Source organism: Schistocerca nitens, chromosome 1 (assembly GCF_023898315.1).
Source record: "Schistocerca nitens isolate TAMUIC-IGC-003100 chromosome 1, iqSchNite1.1, whole genome shotgun sequence".
In the NCBI taxonomy this organism is placed as follows: Eukaryota; Metazoa; Arthropoda; class Insecta; order Orthoptera; family Acrididae; genus Schistocerca; species Schistocerca nitens.
The window spans coordinates 198,283,488-198,309,526 of NC_064614.1; the positions used below are offsets into that span (position 1 = coordinate 198,283,488).

The 26,039-nt window shown below is 42.9% G+C and overlaps 1 protein-coding gene and 1 non-coding gene across 2 annotated transcripts in view; both read right to left on the minus strand.

Moving 5' to 3' along the window:
- Positions 1-26,039, minus strand: part of LOC126245531 (SEC14-like protein 2) — a 296,282-nt gene that overhangs the window by 258,759 nt on the left and 11,484 nt on the right. The gene's annotated exons all lie outside the window — the stretch shown is intronic.
- LOC126205555 (U6 spliceosomal RNA) lies at positions 12,577-12,682 on the minus strand. The gene has a single exon (XR_007540578.1). It is a non-coding gene; the product is annotated as a U6 spliceosomal RNA (small nuclear RNA).

Consider the following 26,039-nt stretch of genomic DNA (forward strand, 5'->3'; position numbering starts at 1 on the left):
GCGGAAAAAGTTGCGACAGAATCTTCTCACGAAATTCCAATCACCAACTTTCTCCTCCGAATGCGAAAACATTTTGTTGACACCGACCTACATAGGGAGAAACGATCACCACGATAAAATAAGGGAAATCAGAGCTCTTACGGAAAGATATAGGTGTTCGTTCTTTACTGGCGCTATCGGAGATTGGGATAATAGAGAATTGTGAAGGTGGTTCGATGAACCCTCTGTCAGGCACTTAAATGTGATTTGTAGAGTATCCATGTAGATTTAGAGGCAGTTTAAAGGATATATTAGAATAATGTTCTTCATTTGGTCCTTCTGGTGTATTTTCCTTTGCCATCTGTTCTTATAACGATACGCACTTTACTTGTCGCACAATAAGTTTGCACGACGTCTAATGATTTGTACATTCTTATACGAATAATTTCTCTTAAATTAACCACTTCATCTTCATAGCAGGTCTGTGTTGCAAATTCTGATATATGGAGAATTAAGGATGTGACTGCGTCTGTGCCCTGGACGATTTTACTGCTTTTGACGGATTATAACATTATCGACAACAGGGGTGACTTATTTGGGATGTCAGATAATGAGAATACTGCATTCCATACGAGTTTATTATTTTCTATATTCATAAACTGGTTTGCTTCGAAGTATAGCGAACAAAACTTCACATTACACTGAGGTGACAAAAGTCACTGGATACATGCTAATATCGTGTCGGACCTCATTTTGCCTGGCGCAGTTAAGCACTCGACGTGACATGGACTCAACAAGTCGTTGAAAGTCTCCTGCAGAAATATTGAGCCACGCTGCCTCCATAGCCGTCCGTAATTGCGAAACTGCTGTCGGTGCACAATGTTGTACATGAATTAACCTCTCGATTATGTCTCATAAATGCCGGCCGCTGTGGCCGAGCGGTTCTAGGCGATTCAGTCTGGAACTGAGTGACCGCTACGGTCGCAGGTTAGAATCCTGCCTCGGGCATGGATGTGTGTGATGTCCTTAGGTTAGTTAGGTTTAAGTAGTTCTAAGTTCTAGGGGACTGATGACCTCAGATGTTAAGTCCCATAGTGCTCAGAGCCATTTGTCTCATAATTGTTCAATGGGATTCATGTTAGGCGATCTGGGTGGCCAAATCATTCACTCGAATTCTCCAGAATGTTCTTCAAATCAATCGCCTACAACCGTGGTCCATTAAAATTCCGTCGTTGTTAGGAAATATGAAGTCCATGAACGGCTGCAGATGGTCTCCAAGTAACCGAACACGACCATTTCCAGTCAATGATTGGTTCAGTTGGACCAGAGAACCCAGTTACTGCCACGTAAAAGCGCAGCCCACACCGTTATGGAGCCACGCACCACCGTATTGGACAGTGCCTTGTTGACAACTTGGGCCCATGGCTTAGTGTGACCTGCACATCACTCGAACCCTACCATCAGCCCTTACCAGCTGAAACTGGGACTCACCTGACTAGAACATGCTCTTCCAGTCGTCTAGGGTCCAACTGATGTGGTCGTGAGCCCAGGACAGGCGCTGCTGACGATGTCGTGCTGTTAGCAAAGGCACTCGCATAGGTCGTCTGCTTCCATAGCCTATTAACGCCAAATTTCGCCTCACTGTCCTAACGGATACGTTCGTCGTACGTCCACACTGAATTGTGCGGTTGGTCCAAGCAGTGTTCTTTGTCTCAGCACTGATAATTCTAGCCAAACGCCACTGCTTTCGGTCGTTAAGTGAAGGCCGTTGGCCACTGCGTCGTCCGTAGTGAGAGGTAATGCCTGAAGTTTGGTATTCTCGGCACACTATTGACTTTGTTGATCTCGGAATGCTGTATTCCTCAACGATTTCCGAAATGGAATGACCCATGCTTCTAGCTCCAACGAACATTCTGCATTCAGAGTATGTTAATTGCCATCGTGCGGCCATAATCACGACAGAAATCTTTTCACATGAGTCACCTGCGTACAAATGACAGCTTGGCCAATGCACTGCCCTTTTATACTTCGTGTGCGCGATACTTCCGCCACCTCTATATGTTTATCTCGGTACCCCATTACACAGGTAAACAGAGTCGTTCTTCGTGACGTCTTCTCTTCTGCTATTCACTAACCACTTTCTACTCATAAAAATGAAGGTTATTCTTTAATACACGTTATGCTGTAGGTTATAATCGTATCCTGATGATGCAGTTCAGTAATATGAGCCTATATACCTGTCAGGGGCCTTAGGAAACCCAGAAAAAGTCGGATGTGTCTTCTACTTATAATTGCTGTAATGTTTTGCTTTACAGGGGCACCCGTTAGTAAAAAGTATTCTTCAAACCAATATAAGGAATTGCTATTCGCTTTAGATTTCCCAAGATGCTGCCGAATTCAACGGTAACACTTACTGTACCTTTGGAGCGCCTCTGTCGCAGACAAAGTATCGCTGCTGTCACGTTACGCTATGGTTGAAATGAGATTGGATAGTCCATCAATTGCGGTGGTTGGCCAGACTCTCGGTAACCCAGGATTGTATGTTTTCACTGACAAGGAATCCCTTGAGTGCGAGGTCGGAAGTTCAGTCTTTTGTATGGTTCATTTGAAAGTTTTATGTTAACAGTTGTGACAGGAAAAATATTAGCTGCTAATCACTCACCATGTACATCAGGAGGACGAAAGAAAATGAGTTGTCGGGAGGTGCAGAGATTTATCTTCTACGGGATGTAAGTATTACATGTCACAAAATGGACATCGTCGACATTAAAAATGTTCGAAACAAACCATTAACTTGCATCATGAACACAGAATGATAAATGGCACACCACAGTGAACACAAACGTTCGCACCATCAAGATCTGAGCCGAACTCCTTGGGAACTATAAACGATACAGGACGTTCAGCTAGGATCCACGCTTAAAGAATGTATATAGAACCCTTTTGGTGTAACAGGGCGATGAGAACTGATGGAATGTGATGGCATGCAACCGAATGGGAAACAGTCTGTCGTGGAGATTATCGTGGAACTGGCTATCCTTTAAGGCGTGGCTCCAGATGGTGTGATAATATGTTTTATATGCACGGAAAAAACAAACATCCAAAGCCTCAATTTGTCCATTGGTTCCAGGTGGTATGAATTGCAATGCCACGCACTTTCCAGGAGGATTGTGATTTTTGTACGCAGATCAGGAATCAAGCAAGAGCAAGTGATTTTCACCAGCTATTGGCCAAAGGCAGTGCTCATGCCATAGTTATAGTTCCCTTGCGCCCATTTTCCCAGTCTTGGTTGCTGTGACATAAATATTCTCTACTGAACTTGCAAAATCACGCACACGAGAAAATATCGTAGGGGGCAGAGCACGTCTAACTTCTCGCAGCACAATAAATAACTTTGGAACCAATTTACCATGTAGATTGATGGTTCAAATGGCTCTGAGCTCTATGGGACTTAACATCTGAGGTCATCAGTCCCCTAGAACTTAGAATTACTTAAACCTAACTAACCTAAGGACATCACATACATCCATGCCCGAGGCAGGATTCGAACCTGCGACCGTAGCGGTCGCGCGGTTCCAGACTGAAGCGCCTAGAACCGCTCGGCCACACCGGCCGGCTGTAGATTGATGGTCGGCATAATTGTATATGAATGCGTTAAGGCATGGATGTTACCTGGTCTTGATACAACTCTCTTCGTACCTCTAATTTCCAGGGTTCCTTTCAGATGCAATTCCTCTTCAAGTCCCGATTGATCGGAGTGGAAAAATTCCTTACTGAACGATAGGATGTGTTTATTTATCTCATCAACAAATTTTCGGACCATTCCGCAGTTTGCTGCGCATCGTCGAGTTGACGCTTTGATTGCAGTTTCCTTATCTTACGTCTTCCAATTCAGTAGCACTGTAATCTATGTTGCGTGCAATTTGATGTGCATAACGTAGTAAGTCAGTATCAAGCACATCCTGTAAATTGTATCGGGCATCCTTGAAACGGGCGAACACCAGTTTTGTAACAAGTTCTCTTTGTCCTCCCTTGAATGTCCGTAGTTTTTCTTATTCACTATGCCCTACAGGGGTATACTGCTGCGGATTTGTTCAAAATCTATTCATAATTTTTTTTTACTATGCTGCGGATGATTTTCCATGAACGTAATTATGTCTACTACCCTCTTCTTGGACAACGATTGTTCTTTACCAAATTTCATAGGAGACCGGATTTGTGGCTAACTGTCCGACAAGTATGATGAATTAAATTGCTCCTCACCTGTTTCAATAACGTTCACTCGTTAAGCACATATCATCATCATTGTACTCATGTACATTGTCCGCACATTCGAGCGTATACGACACCACACATTCCACTGAACATCTGACAGATACGCTAAGATTTCATCTCCCACTTCTTTCTCACTCTACGAAGTTCCTTGGGTCCCTTCCTGAGGAACTGTCAACCTCGGGAACTGTCGTTGTAGATATAATGAGCAATGTTTGCTTTTTTTTATCGTTGCCTCTGCTCTGCTTTGTGTTAACACCACTAGTACTGTAGCAATGTTGTGGGTTACTCGTGGACTAAGCCGATCAACTACGTGATCTCTCACTCTCTCAGTACGTGAACGGAATAAGACAGAAAATCTATAGAACTGGTATCTATAATATTGGTAGGAAGTTCCTTGCGACATGAACTATATGGCGACTTCTGCGATGTATGTGTATATGTAGAATGAAGCTTCATCATTTTAAATTTCTGCTCCCCTTTAGTCTTATCTGTTTGTATAACACAGCTCTTTCTGGAGCAGACTTATTATTGCAGTAATCGGCTCTCAAAGTTGAAATGAGTGATGTACTGCATAGGGTCAGGGTTCAGCTGCGTGGCAGCAGTTTGCGAATGTACGGCTTTGTGGAAGCGTGCTCGGCTTAAGTCTACTGAACAACGTCGACAAAATGCAACTGTTATTATACTGCTCTCAATTACATACTAGGTTTTGCAATATCACGAGCAAGCGATGTCTTTTCTTTGACGGTGTCTCTTTGTTTAGAAGTTTGTCAGCAATTTTTTATCACCGCTTCAACGACTGCGAGCTATTCCATCGACAGCGTCGCGCCTTTATCGCATAATAAAGAAGCTAAGCTGCTGTTGGACTTCGTGTCGGGGAAAGTCGTGTCCTCGTTAATGTTACTGATACTTATTCTCTCGCTCAGAAGTAAGAAAGGACGCGACGGAAATCGATAACTTAACCCCATGAGAACCGTTGACCTGCTAATTCTGAGGCACGAGAAGAGCCAGACAGGAATCGATATCCAACTCTGGATTAACGACCATTACTGTGTGCGCGGGCGTATACGAGCGTGGATTTTTCTCTCTTCTCCAAGCAAGCGCCGAGATGGGTTGCCCTCTACGTTTCTACACGGTGACACAGATCAAAGTTAATAGGAATATCTTCAGTAGATGGATCCCTACAACTTGCAGATATTTGTATTCTGTGTCATGTCTTCCGGCTTGTTTTACGCGGCCTGCCACGAATTCTTCTCTTGTGCCGACGTCTTCATCTCTGAGTACTCGTTGGACTGTTTCAACCTCTGTACGCCACCGCCGTTTCTACCCTCTACAGGTCCCTCTAGCTGCATGGAATTTATTCCCTGATGAATTAACATATGACCTATCATCCTATCCGTTCTGTCAATTTTTCCATACGTTCCTTTCTTCGTCGATTCTGCGGTGAACCTCCTCATTCCTCATCAGTCCACCGAATTTTCAACATCCTTCTATAGCACTACATCTTCTACATCTACATCCATACTCCGCAAGCCACCTGACGGTGTGTGGCGGAGGGTACCTTGAGTACCTCTATCGGTTCTCCCTTCTATTCCAGTCTCGTATTGTTCGTGGAAAGAAAGACTGTCGTTATGCCTCTGTGTGGGCTCTAATCTCTCCGATTTTATCCTCATGGTCTCTTCGCGAGATATACGTAGGAGGGAGCAATATACTGCTTGACTCCTCAGTGAACGTATGTTCTCGAAACTTCAACAAAAGCCCGTACCGAGCTACTGAGCGTCTCTCTTCCACTGGAGTTTATCTATCATCTCCGTACCGCTTTCGTGATTAGTAAATGATCATGTAACGAATCGCGCTACTCTCCGTTGGATCTTCTCTATCTCTTCTATCAACCCTATCTGGTACGGATCCCACACCGGTAAGCAGTATTCAAGCAGTGGACGAACAAGTGTACTCTAACCTACTTCCTTTGTTTTCGGACTGCATTTCCTTAGGATTCTTCCAATGAATGTCAGTCTGTCATCTGCTTTACCGACGATTAATTTTATATGGTCATTCCATTTTAAATCACTCATAATACCTACTCCCAGATAATTTATGGAATTAACTGGTTCCAGTTGCTAACCTGCTATACTGTAGCTAAATGATAAAGGATCTCTATTTCTATGTATTCGCAGCACATTACGCTTGTCTACATTGAGATTCAATTGCCATTCCCTGCACCATGCGTCAATTCGTTGCAGATCCTCCTGCATTTCAGTACAATTTTCCATTATTACAACCTCTCGATATACTACAGCATCATCCGCAAAAGCCTCAGTGAACTTCCGATATAATCCACAAGGTAACTTATGTATATTGTGAAAAGCAACGGTCCTATGACACTCCCCGGCGGCACACCTGAAATCGCTCTTACTTCGGAAGACTTCTCTCCATTGAGAATGACATGCTGCATTCTGTTACCTAGGAACTCTTCAGTCCAATCACACAATTGGTCTGATAGTCCATATGCTCTTACTTTGTTCATTAAACGACTGTGGGGAACTGTATCAAACGCCTTGCGGATTCTCTTTTCTCTTCTTTTCCGGTTTTCCTCAAATTAAGACCTATGTTTGATACTAGTACACTTCTTTTGGCCAGGAATATCGCCTTTTCCTGTGTTACTCTGCTCTTTACGTTGGCGTTGCTTCGTTGGTCATGCGTTATTTTACTTCATAGCTAGCAGAATTCGTCAACTTCGTATACCTCGAGATCGCCAATTTTGACGTTAAATTTGTCACTGATCTTATTTCTGTTTGCAAATGACTGTCGAAAATCATATGCCGCCATCAGAGCTTTGAAAAACCTTACTATTGTTACTTTCACTTGTCAGAAATGTGCATCAGTTACGAGAAATATCTGTGTGGATACGTATACGATGTTACATGAAAGTGGAATTAGACGTCATGTATGTATGGGCGTTTACTGTAAATCGCCAAAAGTCAGGGAAAAGAGAGAGAAAGCGAGCTAAATCAGTCTGGGAACCGTTGGTACCAAATTATGCAGACGGTATAGAACTTTAAATATAAAAAAATTAGGACATTTCCCGCCGATCTATTAAAAAAAAAAAAGTCTGGAGACTGGTGTCACGAGTAGAGAGGCAGGTCAAGAAATGAAGTTACTGGACCATACTCACAGTTCAACCCCTCAGTTTTCGGTTTTCTATGGTTTCTCATCATTTAAGACTAAAGTTGGGACGATTCCATGATAAAGACGTAGTAGACTGCTTCCCCTTTCCATCACAGTTTATAATAGCCTCGATGCTGACGAGACGTTATACACTCAAACCTTTTTTTTTTTTTTACAGTCTTAGTTTGTTCCTTGTCTCTGTCGCTCTACTGCACCTGTCACAATCTACTAAGAAGTCGTTAAAAATCCTTTTAGTCGATTTATAGTAAAAATTTGCGAATAAGGTTATCTGACAAGAACTGCAAGTAACAGTCGCAATTACGTAAGGAGACCGAAGCGGATGGTTTGAGGAACCTGGTTTGTAATGCAGATGTGGTCTCGGGTCCACAGACTGGTTTGATGCAGTTTCCCACGCTAGTGTATACTGTTCAATCCTCTTCAACCCTGCATAACTACCTCATTCTACATCTGTTTGTACCTGCTTACTGTATTTAAGCAGAGGTCTTCCCCTATAACTTTTACCCTCATCCCCCCCTCCAAAATTTCTTCTGTTGTGTACGACTTCGAACGCAATGGTAAGGGGAGGTGAGCTACAGAGTGGTGCAACTTTTGTCGTACGAAGGTTGGAGTGGAGCAGAAATGATTGGCGAACAAATTAACACAGTAAACAAAAGATTTACTCAACTTTTACTTCTCCAAGCGTACGAAGACAAATTACAAATAAGGCAGCAAGAAAGTGTCCAGCTCATTCAGTAGCAACTACGATGAATTTGTCTGAACTAAACACGAACGAAGATGCGACTAAGTGGCATCTGCGTTGCATGCCCTAGCAAAGTGGCTCGAAGTGTGAGTGGGTAAGCCGCTGCTGCCGGCCGTCCTATATCGTGGTGGCAGAGTGCGTTCGTAGTCCAGAGCCGCTGCAAGTGTGGCTCAGTGGGTGCGCACCATTGGGTCCGCCAGCCGAAAACTTGCCATACCACAAATTAGTTTTTTCTCCATATCGATTCAGTACCTCCTCATTTGTTATTCAATATATCTGTCTGATTTTCAGCATTCTTCTACAGCACCACATTTCAAAAGCTTCTATTTGTAGTGACCTTTTATGTGCTCACAATACAAGAAAAGATTCCCAGGCAGATATAAAACCAGAGACACTATTTTAACAAGCAGAATAGATGATTCACAATTTAAGTCCACAGACGTGGCAAGATGCAAGATAAATCTAACACAGTGAACTGATATTCTTGATGAACAATTGATGGTTCAAATGGTTCAAATGGCTCTGAGCACTATGGGACTCAACTTCTGAGGTCATTAGTCCCCTAGAACTTAGAACTACTTAATCCTAACTAACCTAAGGACATCACACACATCCATGCCCGAGGCAGGATTCGAACCTGCGACCGTAGCGGTCTCGCGGTTCCAGACTGCAGCGCCTAGTACCGCACGGCCAATTCGGCTGAACACTTGAGAAAGAGTAATAGTTTCTTCGAGTTTGTGACCAAAATACAAAATCTTGAAGTAAATATGTCTGGCGCAGACAACCATCACTTCAGAGTTTAAATAGTACAACTCCAGATGGACCATTATGAGGATGGCTGTCCTTGGACACAATCACTTAAGTCAATACGCATTGGTGAATACAAAGTGCTGATGCTAAGACTCCATGGAGGCCAATGTTGGAGAGGCTGAGGATCGTAGGAGATGGCTGGTGGTTTGTGGTTGAGAGGTGTAATGTCCAGGTTGGCAACATGAACTGAAATCTCCGCGGTAGGACCGCTGCCTAAGTAATGCTCGGATAGGAGGATATAGTATGGCCTACTTGCTGGCACGTCACACGGCGGAAGAAAGTAGTGCTGTGTTCATCGCGGCTCCTAGCGGCGATAGGCTGCACTGGCTCTCTTATCCGAAGTTGCGCTAAAAAACAACCTGGTATCCTTGTCATCCAGGACTTTGTGTGTGTGTGTTTCCAAAAGACGCCTCTTCTACTATCCACAGGACATACCTTTTATAACGATTTGTTATTTGTTTATTTGATATGATAGGCTAAGTGTTCCTATACTGCACTATTCTGTCTCTGAACCGCTTCTCGTCCATGTTTCACTTCCATAGAAGGCTACACTCGAGACAAATACCATCATACAAGACTTCCTAACGATTAAATTAAGCTGGCCGGCGTGGCCGAGCGGTTCTAGGCGCTGCAGTCTGGAACCGCGCGATCGCTGGGGTCGCAGGTTCGAATCCTGCCTCGGGCATGGATGTGTGTAATGTCCTTAGGTTAGTTAGGTTTAAGTAGTTCTAAGTTCTAGGGGACTGATGACCTCAGATGTTGAGTCCCATAGAGCACAGAGCCGTTTGAACCGTTTTTTTTTTTATTAAATTAATATTACATGTTAATAAATGCCCTTTTTTAAGAAACGTTTTTCTTGCTACTGTCAGTCTGCATTTCATATCTTATCTGCTTCGGCCATCATTTATTTTGCTGCCCAATTAAAACAAACTCAACTACTTTGTACGGGAAGGTGTTGTCGTTGAGTGACTGTAGGAGGCAAGATGACTTGGACAGGATTTGTGATTGGTGTAAAGAATGGCAGCTAACTCTAAATATAGATAAATGTAAATTAATGCAGATGAATAGGAAAAAGAATCCCGTAATGTTTGAATACTCCATTAGTAGTGTTGCTTGACACAGTCACGTCGATTAAATATTTGGGCGTAACATTGCAGATCGATATGAAGTGGGACAAGCATGTAATGGCAGTTGTGGGGAAGGCGGATAGTCGTCTTCGGTTCATTGGTAGAATTTTGGGAAGATGTGGTTCATCTGTAAAGGAGACCGCTTATAAAACATTGATACGACCTATTCTTGAGTACTGTTCGGGCGTTTGGGATCCCTATGAGGTCGGATTGAGGGAGGACATAGAAACAATTCAGAGGCGGGCTGCTAGATTTGTTGCTGGTAGGTTTGATCATCACGCGAGTGTTACGGAAATGCTTCAGAAACTCGAGAGGGAGTCTCTAGAGAAAAGGAGGCGTTCTTTTCGTGAATCGCTACTGAGGAAATTTAGAGAACCAGCATTTGAGGCTGACTGCAGTACAGTTTTACTGCCGCCAACTTATATTTCGCGGAAAGACCACAAAGATAAGATAAGAGAGATTAGGGTTCGTACAGAGGCATATAGGCAGTCATTTTTCCCTCGTTCCCTGCAGTTCCTATTTATTACATTGCTAAGTGACATTTTTCTATTGGAGAATGTTCCTGAACATTTTTGCACCACCTCCTTTCGTCGATCAATTGAAATATTTCTTCTGTCATTCTAAGTTTCCTCGCAGTTATCCTCCTTGTACCTATGTTTGTCCGTCCAGCTTCTATGGCTGCAATTTTTAGAGATGTCCATCCCTCTTCAGCTGAACTGCCTATTGTTGTACTCATTATCACAATATATCTAGCCTCAGAGGACGTGAAACGCATCTCCTCCTTCCTCAGTACTTCAGAGTCCCACTTCTTCGTACACTGATTCGTCCGAACGAGTCTTTTAAGTTCCAGCGCCCTTCGTCATTACTAAATGTTGATCGGAAATCACATCAGCCCCTGTGCAGCCCTCATAATACAATATCTGATTCCGAAATCTCTATCTGTGCTGTAATCCAGCTGGACTCTTCAAGTGTCTCCGCGCCTTTTCCTACTATACCAGCTCCTTTTGTGATTTTTGTACAGAGTATTCATTATTACTAAATTAGGGTATCATTTCCACTTACATACTAAATTACCCGTTCACTGTCCTCATATGCTTTCTCCATCCCTTCAACTTCTGCTTGTGACGTCGACATCTATATGTTGTTGTTGTTGTGGTCTTCAGTCCAGAGACAGGTTTGATGCAGCTCTCCATGCTACTCTATCCTGTGCAAGCTCCTTCATTTTCAAGTAACACCCTACATCCTTCTGAATCTGCTTGGTGTATTCATCTATTGTTCTCCGTCAACGATTTTTACCCTCCACGCTGCCCTCCAACACTAGATTGGTGACCCCTTGATGCCTCAGAACATGTCCTACCAACCGATCCGTTTTTCTAGACAGGTTATGCCACAAATTCCTCTTCTCTCCAATTCTATTCAGTACCTCCTCATTAGTTACGTGATCTACCCATCTAATCTTCAGCATTCGTCTGTAGCATCACATATCGAAAGCTTCTATTCTCTTCTTGTCCAAACTATTTATCGTCCATGTTTCGCTTCCATACATGGCCACACTCCAGACAAATACTTTCAGAAAAGACTTCCTGACACTTTAATCTATACTCGATGTTAACAAATTTCTCTCTTTCAGAAACGCTTTTCTTGCTACTGCCAGTCTACATTTTATATCTTCCCAACTTCGACCATCATCAGTTATTCTGCTCCCCAAATACCAAAACTCCTTTACTACTTAAGTGTCTCATTTCCTAATCTAATTGGTGTGTATATATGAACTGTTAATGTTGACTTTGGTATGCTGTCGGTTCTGAGTAGTACAACGAAATCACTGAACTGTGGCTCTGCCCTAATTTCCTGTTTATAACAAATCCTACTCTCACTATGACGTTTTCTAGTGCTGTTGACATTACCGTATATTCTTCTTTCTATTTCGCTTCACCGACCCTCACTACGTCTACACCGAACCTCTGCATTTCCCTTTTCATATTTTCTACCTTCCCTATAACGTTCTAAATTCTGACGTTCCACGCTCCGGGTCGTAGTGTGTTATCCTTCCGTTGGTTATACAGTCTTTTTCTCACGGTTACCTTCCCCTTTGCAGTGACCTTCCCGAAATCCAAGTGAGGGACGAATGCGGAATCTTTTTACAAAGGAGAGATAATCATGACACTTTGTTTGCACTATAGGCCACATGTCCTGTGGATACAAATTGTCTGTCTTTAATGCAGTGGTTTCCGTTGCCTTCCACATCCTCATACTGTTGATCACAGCTGATTCTTCCGCCTTTTACGGACAGTTTCCCACGCCAAGGGCAAGAGCTTGTCCTGAAATCTGTCCACTCTTGCGCCCTCATTGACAAGGCCGTTGGCAGAAGTTTCGGTCGGTATTGCAGATGATTTTTAGTAAAAATTTAAGCAGTGGTGTGGTCGAACCCGCTCGGCAGGGCGTTCTGAATGCCAGACTACCTCTATACTACGTTTAACGATTTTGCGTGTCATGTTGCCCAGGGGCCATTCTAATTTGCTCTGTATCGTTCCAGTTTTAGTATGTGTAAAGCCGAAGCGAGTACTACTGAGCGCAAAATGTAGAAGTATGAATAAAATAAGATTAGCCAAGTATTCAAGGCTTACCAGGTGCAACAGGTGCATTGAGAAATCAGCCTTAAGTGGGTGAGCCAGTCCCACGGTCTGTGAGAGCGACATTTGTGGAAAATTCCGACTCGTCGGCTCCCTACTGGACAGAAGACATGTATTCCTACTCGTGTGAACGGTCTCTACTCATAATGGTGTATTGGTGGTGGCCAAGAGAACGGGAGAGGGGTGACTAAAGTTGCAAAATAATCCTCCTGCTAAGGATTACAAGCATGTCGATGATTTGCGAGAAATTTAAGCCTGTCAGGTACATCTATATCTACATTCATACCCAGCAAGGTACCTTACGGTGTGTGGCGGATGGTACTTTTGCTCTTTTCCCCTCTTCTACACCATTCGCGAATGGCGCGAGGAAAGAATAATTGTCGTGAAAGATTCGTATCAGCTGTAATATCTCTGATTGCCATGTTCCGAATTTTTCGTGATAGGTATGTGAGAAGACGTAATATGTTTCTGTCTCATCTTGGAACTTATGCTCTCGGAATCTTAACAGAAAATTTCTTCGTGATACACAACTCCTTTATGGTAGCGTCTGCCAGTTGAGTTCGTTGAACACTTCCGTAAGAGCCTTGCGCTCTATTTTCGATCCCATGATGAAATATGACGCTCTTCGTTACTCCTTCTCAACATCTTTTATTAACTCGACTCGATAAAGGCCCCAGACTGATGAGGAATACTCAAGAATTGATCGTATAAGCATTTTGTATATCACTTCTTTCGTGGATGAATTACGTTTACTTAATATTCTTCCAATGAATCCCGCCTATTTACGGACCCATTAATGTACCAATTATGAGGTATCCACAGGTCTTCCTGTATTTCCCCGTAGTCATCCGGCGTTACAAACTTTATACAGATAACAGCGACGTTGTCCTCTAGATTATTTATGTTCACTGCCGGAAAAAAAATGCAACACTCTCAAGGATTGTGTTCAGTGGCACGAGGATGAGGGTAATATGTTCACACTGAAGGGTTGTACTGTCTGTGATTCATTTGCCACGGTCATCGGCGATCAGAAGGCTTGTCAGAGCGCCCCGACACCAGCGTTCCTCCAGGACGGCTGACAAGGTCTTTGAAACTATCTGGTGGGCACAGCTTCTTCGCCATCGCCACATTGCCTTTTGCCACACGACTTCGTAGATTAGTACGTCAACCACAAACGAAGCTCCAACCAGGAACCTCCGAGCATGAGCCCACGGATTCATCACGACTTACTTATCCCGACCGCTGAGGCTTGTAAGTAACAAGTAGCAAGTTAATTCGTACTTAAGACCGTCACTACTTATAGTGATACCGTAAGTAATGAATTCTTCTCGATGGTGTTCTGCATCGCTCCTCTATGAGCCTCTTCACAAATTTTACGATGGCAATGGGAAGCAATGCTTTCCTAAATTTGTAGGTGGTTTAATTTGCACCAGAATCTACAGATACAGTCCAATGCCCTTGACATAACATTTCAGTATGCAAATTCCGCCCAATAATGTCGTTTATTGTCCTCTCTTATAATAATACTGTCCTGCCTTATAGCAATTACAAGAGCTTCATTTGTGATAATATTAAGAATGTTGTTTTAATTCCAAGCATAATTTGTTGTCCAATATTTTTAATGTATGCTTCTGACCGCTAACTTTATTTAACTGCTTGGTGAAAATGTCACAGACAATTTTTGGTGTATGTAGGTACGTTTCTTTAGGTATAGTCTATTATCCGGAGTGGCCGTTCTGATTGAACAATACGTTTAGATAGCATTCGATACGTAATTGACAAATAATAAGGGCAGTTAACTTGAAATACAAGAGCAGAATTACTTTCTTAACAGCATACATATTGTTCCTCATTGCATGCTAGTCAAACCTACAATTGTTACAATGTTCAGCTCATATGGGTACAAGAAAAGCAAGTGATCCCTCATGTGGACGCAGTCGGGATCATTACGCTGGTCTGCAGCCAAAAGGCGGTAATGATGAATGGGCAACACTTTCAGTAGACAAGCATTGTTGCTACTATTTGTCAACGTTGTTTTCTGTCCACCAACAATAACCGATTCTGTAAAACGAGATATTTACTTTCGTTCCAAAGAAGAATTAGTAGCTTTACAGCTACAGTGTTTTTGACTCTGAGTTCACTATATTTTACAGCTCTGCAAGCAATGTTCCATATTATAATTAAAGTGGTCCTATGAAAGGAAACCATGACTTGTAATTTTTTCTATGCATTAGAGCACACTCTAAAAGGCTGTTTGGATGTGACACAACTGCATTCATTTTCTACCAAGTTTTGAACACAGATCTGTCGCTTATATATAAGTCCTAAGGTATGCAACCAGTTAGCAAAGTCTGTGCTTGCTAACAGTTATTCGCTGCAGGTCTTCTTGTCTTTCACTTAGCCAGGCGCTAACCGAAATGCAAGAAACAATATAATTTCGACAGGCGGATTTCCACAGATGCTGAAAAGACTTAGAGCTGCCGAGATAAATCATTTGGCTTTGATACCAGTTTCTATCAGACATTATCATACTCAGGCACAGGTACCATTATTTTTAACATTACTATGACGAAGTAATCACGAACGGCTAGTGAAATAATCTGTTACAGTTTAACAGCTTTCAAAGTGGTGGGAACACTGGAATCTGTGTTTTGAACACGAGTTTCTTTGAGAAATAAACGTTCACTCTCTCTTAATGTTGAATCAGTTTTGAGAAATGTTAGATACTAAAACAGCCGGTGCCGGTCTTACATTCTGATGTTATAGGCAGTTACATATTTTTCACATATTTTTGACACTGATTCACCTGTAGTTATCCAATCCGATATTCAGGTTGATGCTTCATCATTTAGTATCCAGCAAGTATGTAGTAACGAAGGTCCACCACCATCTCCACAAGCGGTACTAAGCGATCAGCCTGTGAAAAGTGCAACACTACTGTTTGCCACGAAGTTTCATATCGGCGCACACTATTTCAGAGTGAAAATACAACTTGGAAGAGGATAATTATGCTTGCAAAATATGTTTTGCTTTTTAAAAAGGAATTAAGTATCTGTGAATCTCTGGCACTATTGACAATGCTTTAATTTCGTGGAAATATGGAAAACGCAAGCTATAAGCGTACAATGGCTGGTGCGCCCGCCAGCAGAAACCTCTGCAGTGCTTCGAGGATGTGCGATATCTTGCAACAGACTCGCTCCCAACGTTGATAGGCGAGACACAGCTTTGTGTAGAATTTCGTACTTTTTCCGAGTATACATAATTGTGGATTTACCTCGAACCAATTAAAAAGTTGAAGTTGATGCTCGAAAGGCAGTGCTTGTCATTTCGGGCGTGCCCCAAGGAAGAGTGTTAAGACTATTACTGTTTATGTTTTGCAGATGACTTATCCGTGATGAAGCGCTATCTGAAGAAAACTGCACAAATGTCAAATTATATCTTGACTTTAAAGTGGTGGAAAGAGTGGAACCTTACTTAAATGTTTGGGAATGTAGAAATGGTAACGGCTGGTCCCGACGGAGGTTCGAGTCCTCCCTCGGCCATGGGTGTGTGTGTGTTTGTCCTTAGGATAATTTAGGTTAAGTAGTGTGTAAGCTTAGGAACTGATGACCTTAGCAGTTAAGTCCCATAAGATTTCACACACATTTTTTTAGAACTGATAAAGCAGGTGGCAGACCGATTCATTGCTGGAATTCTGGGGAAATGGGATCAGTCAATAACAGCAATTTCTTGCAAAATTCTCGTGTGACCCGTCCTAGATTTTGCTTGTGAACGAACCCACCAGTTGCAGTTTTATGGTTCAAATGGCTCTGAACACTATGGGACAACTGCTGAGGTCATTAGTCCCCTAGAACTTAGAACTAGTTAAACCTAACTAACCTAAGGACATCACAAACATCCATGCCCGAGGCAGGATTCGAACCTGCGACCGTAGCGGTCTTGCGGTTCCAGACTGCAGCGCCTTTAACCGCACGGCCACTTCGGCCGGCTTGCAGTTTTATTTTTCCTTGAAATGCCAATACCGGTTTCGGCCCCCAAGGCCACTTCTCCAGTGGCTACTTGTCTATCGTCGTGACACGAAGACCAGTCGAGGCATTTAAAATAAAAATAAAAGTGCAACCGGCGCGTTTGCTCCATTGCCACTCAATAGTACAGTTGTGCAATCTGCCCCACAGTTGTCCACAAACTGGATGAAAAACCCATTGTTGAAAATTTCTCACCTTTTTGGGCTAACTACAGATACTGAACATACACAAATTAGGGCAGCACGAAAGGTCCTAAGTTTATTTGACTCACTGGAGAGCGTTACATAAATTTTGAAGAATTTAAACTGGCGGACTCTTGAAGAAATTCGCCAACTATCTCGCGAAAGCTTACTTACGAATTTTCAAGAACAATTATTAAAGAATTTAGTAACCGACAACAGTCCCTTACGTATCTCTTCCGTAGGGATAGGGAAGACAAGAATCAAACTAAGACTGTGTATATTCAACAGCGCACTTGACTCATTATTCCCGCTCGCCATAAACGAATAGAACAGGAAGAAACCACGTAGGAAAGTACCCTCTTCCACGAACTTCACAGTTGTTTTCAAATTATCGATGCAAGTCTAATGGTAATCAGCAGCACGAACTGTAAAACTCCAGCAATATTTTTTGCACAGTGCTTCATGAGTCCTTACGTTGAGTAATACCAGGGCTGTTTTTTTCTGTTTCGAGCGAAGGTACCTGACGAGAAGCTGAAAGGATTTTCCGTGAGGGTTCGAATACTTGTTGCTTTCTTTTTTCATCTCTCGACGGAAACTTATAGGCGGCAGCTACTCCTCTTCGTCATCTTCTGTTTGTAATCAAGGTCGGGACACTTCAAGTGTAACGACAGCAAATTACCTACTTGCTGCTCTGTTTGCAGTTCAAGGCTGTGACTTGGAGAGGAACACTGTACTCTCAGGATGATTGCTTTCTTTTTTTCCTTTTTTTGTAGTGACTGACCTCGAGTTACCGTCTCCAGAGAATGCAGCTCATTTTGGCTCACTGTTTTCGTCCCGCATATCAGAAGATTTCAATGTCTTGCGGCCGTAGCTCGTGGTGTAGTGGTAGCGTTGCTGCCTCTAGCTCCTGGGGGTCTCCGTTTCGATTCCCAGCCACGTCGGAGATTTTCTTCGCTCGGGGACTGGGTTAGTATACTGTCCTCTTCAATTCACCTCATGTTCATCGACGCGCAAGTGCCGAATTGGCGTCAAGTGGAAAAGTTTGTATTAGACTGCCGAACTACCCCAGACGGGGTCTCCTCACGATACAATAGCTTGCGAAAAATACACTGGCGGAAAATCGCCGTATCAAGAAGGAGTTGTGCGACATGAACGAAAATTGGTAGGCGTGTTTCTATATCTGAATGATGATATCTATTCAAGTCTTGCGGCAGTCGCAAAAGGATGGCACTATTGGCGTCACTGTTAGCATGCAAATCAAGTTTACAAAATTGTTAAGGCTTTCGTGGCCACTTGTTGAGAAACTGCCTATTGGCTTTTGTCTGGGGTTCTTCATCCGACGTTCATCTGATGATTTTACTGACGTTTCGCCAGCACGAGTGGCTGGCATTGTCAAATCTTCACCCTCCACTGCCACTGCACGAATTTTTGCATTTCAGTTCCCCATTTCCGGAAGACTCATCTTCTCGGACGAATCTACGTTTCGTAGGGTAAAGTAAACCGACACAGTGTAAGAATTTGGGTGTCACAAAATCCCGCCGTCATCATCGAAGAGATTCACCGAAACTGAACGTGTTTTATGCCGTTTCTGTTCACAAAGTTTGTGGACCTTTATTTTTTTGCGGCTGAAAGTTTGACAGGCATTTTATAAATGAACACGCTGCAAAATTGGTTGTTTCCTCAAATTCACGAAGATTCCAATGGTTTCATTTTTATACCGGGTGATCAAAAAGTCAGTATAAATTATAAAACTGAATAAATCACAGAATAATGTAGATAGAGAGGCACAAATTGACACTCATGCTTGGAATGACATGGCTTTTTATTAGACCCAAAAAAAATACAAAAGTTCAAAAAATGTCCGACAGATGGCGCTTCGTCTGATCAGAATTGCAATAATTAGCATAACAAAGTAAGACAAAGCAAAGATGATGTTCTTTACAGGAAATGCTCAATATGTCCACCATCATTCCTCAACAATAGCTGTAGTCGAGGAATAATGTTGTGAACAGCACTGTAAAGCATGTCCGGAGTTATGCTGAGGCATTGGCGTCGGATGTTGTCTTTCAGCATCCCTAGAGATGTCGGTCGATCACGATACAGTTGCGACTTCAGGTAACCCCAAAGCCAATAATCGCACGGACTGGGGTCTGGGGACCTGGGAGGCCAAGCATGACGAAAGTGGCGGCTGAGCACACGATCATCACCAAACGACGCGCGCAAGAGATCTTTCACGCGTCTAGCAATACTTTGTTGTTTTTTTTGGTTATAATAAAACCCCATGTCATTCCAAGCATGTATGTCAATTTTTACCTCTCTATCTACATTATTCCGTGGGTTATTAAGTTTTCAAATTTATACTGATTTTTTGATCACCCGGCATTTTTAGAAAGTATTACTTGATTCTCATTGTCGATTCTCCAGCAATTGTATTTCCCTCTAAAGCCGTTTGTCTTTCTGGTAATGTTAGCTTAAGTTATAGACAGCAAATACACAGTAAGCCAGGATAATCAGTTTGTCATAACAATTCTTCGCAGAAAACTCATTTAACCGAAAACGTACACTAACACAGCATAACTACAGTGACTTGCCGTGCTTCAGAAAATTTGATGTCTCTTGGACCACTTCCATAAAACGTACTAGTCTTTCAGCATTTTCTGGGGCTTTACTCGCAGTTTCTCTGATGTACAGAAGCTCTCTTGTTTGACTGCATACTCCAGATAGCCCAGTATTCATTTCGTTATAGTCTGTCAGATCTCATGTCATCAGATCAAATATTTCATTTGTGCTCTTAATGTACTTTTTGTAGATTTGTGAATATAAAAAGAAGTGCCTTTCGCAGTTTAGTAATAACTGCTACATAATAACACAGAAGTAAATATTTAGTTCGCATTCACTACGTGTGACTTACGTTTGTAGCATCTTTCTGACTCGGGCGACAGATTTGTCGCTCAGTAGCTCGATACTGACAACGACGAATAGCGTACTGAACACGAAGGAACCAAAAAACAGGGTTTGTTTGATATATGGAAGATCGTACAGCAGTGCTGAAGAACCTGAATTAAGCAGATGTTTTAAAACAGGGACCAGGTTCCCCCCCCCCCCCCCCCCCCCCCCGACCCCAACCTCCCTCTCCGACCACCCACCCACCCAAAATAATATTTGCAAAATTACAAGAACCAGTGTTAAGTGTGGTATCTAGGAATATAGTAGAACTCTCTAGGCAAGATTAGAATTACAGAGCGCACAGGGACGTTTGGGTAGTTATTCTCCTTGCGCTACATACTCGAATGGAACGGGAAGATACCCTAATATGGGGTACAACGGGAAGCAACATCAGCCGCGTGCGTCACAAAGATATGTAGAGTATAGATAGACGTAGATGTAAATATATAGATGTAGATTTCATACTGTCCAGGTCGTCCTACTTTTCCTTCCTATCGCACATCGAAGAAACTTTATTGTCGTCAACAGAGAACTATCAGATAGTGCTGCTAACCAAATCTGATAAACAGTATCTGTATCAAGATAGTGGACCACATCCGAAGTTGACTGACGTTCTGTTGAACATTCGTCGCCAACTGCAGCTTGCGCGTTCTATTAGCAAAAATTTATTCGAACCAATAATGTATCTGTGAAAATATTCTGCAACAAAAGACAAGATGTGACATTGTCGAACTTATTTCTGATACAGAGGAACACGGAATCTACTTTTGCAAGGCATCATGTGTGTAAACGAGCTGTGTTTCTTATGAATGATGCTTTCCTGAGGAACTACTTTTTATACAGGAACAACATGATGTTTAAGTTCATAATAAGCTGTAAGACTCTGCAACAGAGGGACGTGAGCGATTTGGGTCTAATTCTGTATACTTCCTCCATTTCCCCACGCTCATTTTTTTCAAGGTTCAGTACATTAATCATAAGCATTGTCACGATGTGTTAGGGACAGGCAAAGGAAAACGAGACTAATGGGAAAAAGTAAGTAAACTGTTAATTATTTCAAAAGTAGTCGCCGTAACTGTTAATATTAAAAGTAATCGCCGTAACTGTTAATACATTTATTCCACTGTGAGACAAGTGCCTTCATTGAAAAACATTTTCGGTTGGCTATGGAATCGTGATTGTACCCAGACGAGCGCCTCTTCGTCCGAAGCAAATCGACGGCCACGTAAGTCTTTCTCCAGGGCTACAAAAATAGAAACACAGCGTGGGGAGATATCGTGACATGGTAGAGGATACATAAGGGCTTCTCGGCGAAACTTCTGCAGCATACTCGAAACAGCCTTGGCAACAAGTGGGCAGCCATTAACCTGCAATAGAATGATGCCATCTGTTAACATTCCTGAGTTTTTAGAGTTGATGGCGCTCTTCAATTTTTGCAATATGTCAACGTACCGCTGTGTGTTAATTGTGGCGCCGTGTTTCAAAAAGTCAATGAGCAATGGGCCCTTGCAGTCAAGGAAAAAGGCCATCGTAACTTTCGTGGAGCTGGCGTGCCTGTTTGTTTCTACATCTACATGTACATGTATACTCCGCTAGCCACCAAGCGGTGTGTGGCGGAGGGCACAATTCGCGCCCAAGTCATATTCCCCCCCCCCCCCCTCCTCCCCCCTCTGTTCCACTCGCGGATCGCGCGAGGGAAAAACGACTGTCTGAGAGCCACAGTACGAGCTTCCCTCATCTTTGAATGGTGATCATTGCGCGATTTGAAAGCTGGTGGTAATAATATATGCTCTACATCCTCCGAGAAGATCGGATTCCGAAATTTAGTGAGCAGCCCCTTCCGCTTAGCGCGTCGTCCGTCTGCAAGTGTGTCCCACTTCAAACTTTCTATGAGATTTGTAACGCTCTCACGATGGCTAAATGTACCAGTCACGAATCTTGCCGCTCTTCTTCGGACCCTCTCAGTCTCTTGAATCAGATCCAACCGGTAAGGGTCCCATACAGACGAACAATACTCTAAGACTGGACGAAGTAACGTATTGTAAGCTATTTCCTTTGTTGAAGGACTGCATCGCTTCAGGATTCTACCAATAAACCGCAATCTAGAATTCGCCTTGCCCGGTACTTGTGTAATCTGATCATTACATTTGAGATCATTTCGAACAGTCACACCCAGATACTTGACGGATGTTACCGCTACCAATGACTGGGCATTTATTTTGTACTCTTACATTAATGGGGATTTTCGCCTTGTTATAAGCAGTGGGTTACACTTACTAATATTGAGAGATCGCTGCCAGTCATTACACCACGCATTTATTTTGTGCAAATCCTCATTGATTTGTTCACAAGTTTCGTGTGATACTACTTTCCTGTAGACTACAGCATCATCGGCAAACAGTCTAATGCCACTGTCAGTACCATCGACCAGATCATTTATGTAAATCGTAAAAAGCAGCGGACCTGTTAGACTGCCCTGGGGCACACCTGAAGTGCTAGTTCTGCAAGGTTCGCAGGAGAGCTTCTGTAAAGTTTGGAAGGTAGGAGACGAGATATTAGCAGATGTAAAGCTGTGAGTACCGGGCGTGAGTCGTGCTTCGGTAGCTCAGATGGTAGAGCACTTGCCCGCGAAAGGCAAAGGTCCCGAGTTCGAGTCTCGGTCGGGCACACAGTTTTAATCTGCCAGGAAGTTTCACCTGAAGTTATGCTTGTTTATGTTGAAGTCACCTCATTCAGGACGACATACTGCTTCCTGTCTGTTAGAAAACTTTCTATCCAACCGCATATGTCATTGGATAGACCGTAAGGGTGCACTTTTTGGAGCAAGCGATAGTGCGGAACTGAGTTTAACGCCTTTTGAAAGTCTAGAAATATGGCATCAACCTGGGAGCCGGTATCTAGAGCCTGCTGTATATGATGCACAAAGCTGTGTCTCCGATGACTACTGTTTCCTAAAACCGTGCTGGTTTCTGCAGATGAGCTTCTCAGAGTCAAGAAAGGTCATTATGTCTGAACACAAAATATGTTCCATGATTATACTCGTACAACAAATCTACGTCAGTGAAATTGGCCGGTAATTATGTGCATCCGATTTTCTACCCTTTTTATAGATTGCTATGACCTGGGCCTTCTTCCAGCCCCGTGGAACTTTCCGCTGTTCCAACGATCTCTGATAGATGATGGATAAGAATGGTGCTATATTTGTAGCATAGTCAACATATAATCTTACGGGGATACCGTCTGGGCCAGATACCTTCCTGGCGTCTAAGGATCTTAACTGTTTTACAAACCCAGTTACACTAATCACTATGTCAGCCATCCTTGCGTTTGTTCCATAATTGAAAGGGGGAAAGGTCCTGCAGTCCTCTATTGTAAACGAGAGTTTTTGAAGGCTAGGTTTAGAATTTCGGCCTTCTGTTTATCATCAACCGTTACATTACCCGTACTGTCAGCAAGAGAAGGTATTGAATTATTTGAAGTGTTCATAGATTTTACGTAAGACCAAAATTTTTGGGGGCTATTTTTAGAATCTACAGATAAAATATTTCTTTCAAATTCGTTAAAAGAATGAACCGCACACATTTTTACACGAAGACACCGTCCTGTCTCGCAGTGGGACAAAAGTATTAACCGTTTTGGCGATTACTTTTGAAATGATAAACAATTTACTTATTTTTTCGATTTGTCTCCCCTTCATTTGACTGTCCCTTGCATCTCCTCTTTCCAGTAGTATTCTCCCCTCCTGCCAGTAACGTCAGCCTTCATTTGACAAGCAGAATACAAAAAGCATGTAAGCATTCGATCGTGTTACAGCAAGGTCACTCACGACTTTCCTTGGAATTCGGCGACGTAAAATTCCTAATTTTGCAGATTGATTGTGTTCTTACTCATTGGCTCCAGGCGACGGAGACACAACTAGATGGGTAAAATCCTTAGAGTGCTGTCATGAGATCTATCACATAATCCTCAGCAAGCGTTTCGGATTTAGAAATCACTTGCGTGCGCTTCCCAGTGTTGCAGACATTGGAAGCAACCTACTTTTGGGGAGAAGGTACTACTCTCGCACTCTCTGAAGACAATCGGCATGGGGGCTAGCTGAAAAGTCACACATCGAATGTATTCGGCAGGCACTGGCAGCTGTCCGTCGTTGCCAAACTAGCCTGAGTTCGTTGGCAGACAGCACTGAGTAGCATAGTGTCTACTTTTGCATACGCAAGCAGACGTTACTCGTTGAGATAACGATGCCCCCTCAATACAGCACGGCAAGGACATAACAGACTGATGACGGTGCCAGTGTACACTGCACTGTGTGCTGGAATAAGGTCACTAGCGAGCCGAAACAAGTCAATATCGGTCCAAACTCCCACAGTGTCTCGCGATGGCCACCGCCGAGTGTCCTCTTGGCGTGCGCGGTTAGAGCCAAGATTTCAGGACGCTACAACCGTTACGACAGGTACAAGTGTGATATACAATGTACGGCTCGGAGGCTCATACGATCAGGATCCTGTTATAACCCCTCCCACCCCCGCTGCACACAGCAGATTCCCTCTCCCCCCATTGGGCCACTAATTTACTTCTGAATCATTTCGACAGGTGGAGACCTTTCAGCTTCCGGTTGTACCGTAACATCCAATGCATTTGCTCGTTATATGAATTTTTTTTTTGCCGTGATAATTCAGTATCGATTGTAATCTGTGTATCTTAATTGCGAAACCTAGGGAGAACTGTTACCTTGTATGCACAGATAACACGTACGTAATGGTTCAAATGGCTCTAAGCACTATGCGACTTAACTTCTGAGGTCATCAGTCCCCTAGAACTTAGAACTACTTAAACCTAACTAACCTAAGGGCATCACACATATCCATGCCCGAGGCTTGATTCGAACCTGCGACCATAGCGGTCGCGCGGTTCCAGACTGTAGCGCCTAGAACCGCTCGGCCACCCCGGCCGGCCACGTACGTAATAATTCGCTGTATTGTCACTTTGTTTTACATGAATTATTTTCATTCTTATCATTTGTAAATGACTTTCTCTTCTTGAAGAAATAATCCATGTATTATAAAAATCAAAGTATGTATTTGTGTGTGCGCATATGTTCCACATCTGCTAAACCATACGACCGATTTCAGCTAAACTTGGGACACATGTCCCTTACGGTCACACAATTGCTGGGGGAGTAACAACAATCTGCCTATCATAATTTGTGATTTCCCTAAATCGCTCCAGGCAAATGCCGGGATGGTTCCTTTGAAAGGGCACGGCCGACTTCCTTCCCCATCCTTCCCTAACCCTATGAGACCGATAACCTCGCTGTTTGGTCTCTTACCCCAAACAACCAACCTATCATAATTCAGGAGCAATGACGTCGTAAACAATGAGATGCGTGAAAAACTGCTGCATCATGCATGATGCTTAAATTTAACCTATTACTTCTGTGTTTCTGATTTTATTCATAATAAATTTCGCTGGCAGTATCCACATACGCGGCGGCTAAATACATCAACAAAAGTATATCATGGTACTACACATAATTCAGGAGTTAAGACGATATAAGCACTGAGATGTGTGAAAAACTACCGCATTGTGCATGACATTTATATTTATTATTCCTTTGCTACTCACTCTATTCGCAAAATATTTCGCAGACAGTATTAAAATATGCCGCTGAATATGCATCCAAAATTATATCGTTGTATGTCGCATTGTTCAAGAGATATGAAGTCAAACTCTGAGATGCGTGACTAAATGCCGCATCATGCATGAGGTTTCAGTACTTCATTCTCTACTAGTAACACACTCTTCCAGTTGACAAATCCCTGACACCTAGCAGCGTTTCTGACAGCTATCAACTGCGAAACGCAAACAGCTGTAGACGAAAACAATAGCCTCCTGTAAGCTATTCGCCGCAAATAATGAAAAATGCAAGGTCATCCACATAATTGCTAAAAGGAATCCATTGACCTTCGGTTACACAATAAATCAACCCAATCTAAAGGCCTTACATGCAACGCAATTACAATTACAATCATCTTAAATTGGAAGGAACACGTAGAAAATGTTGTGGGGAAGGCGAAACGAAGACTACGATTTGTTGGCAGGACACTTAGAAGATGCAACGGATCTAGTAAAGAGAC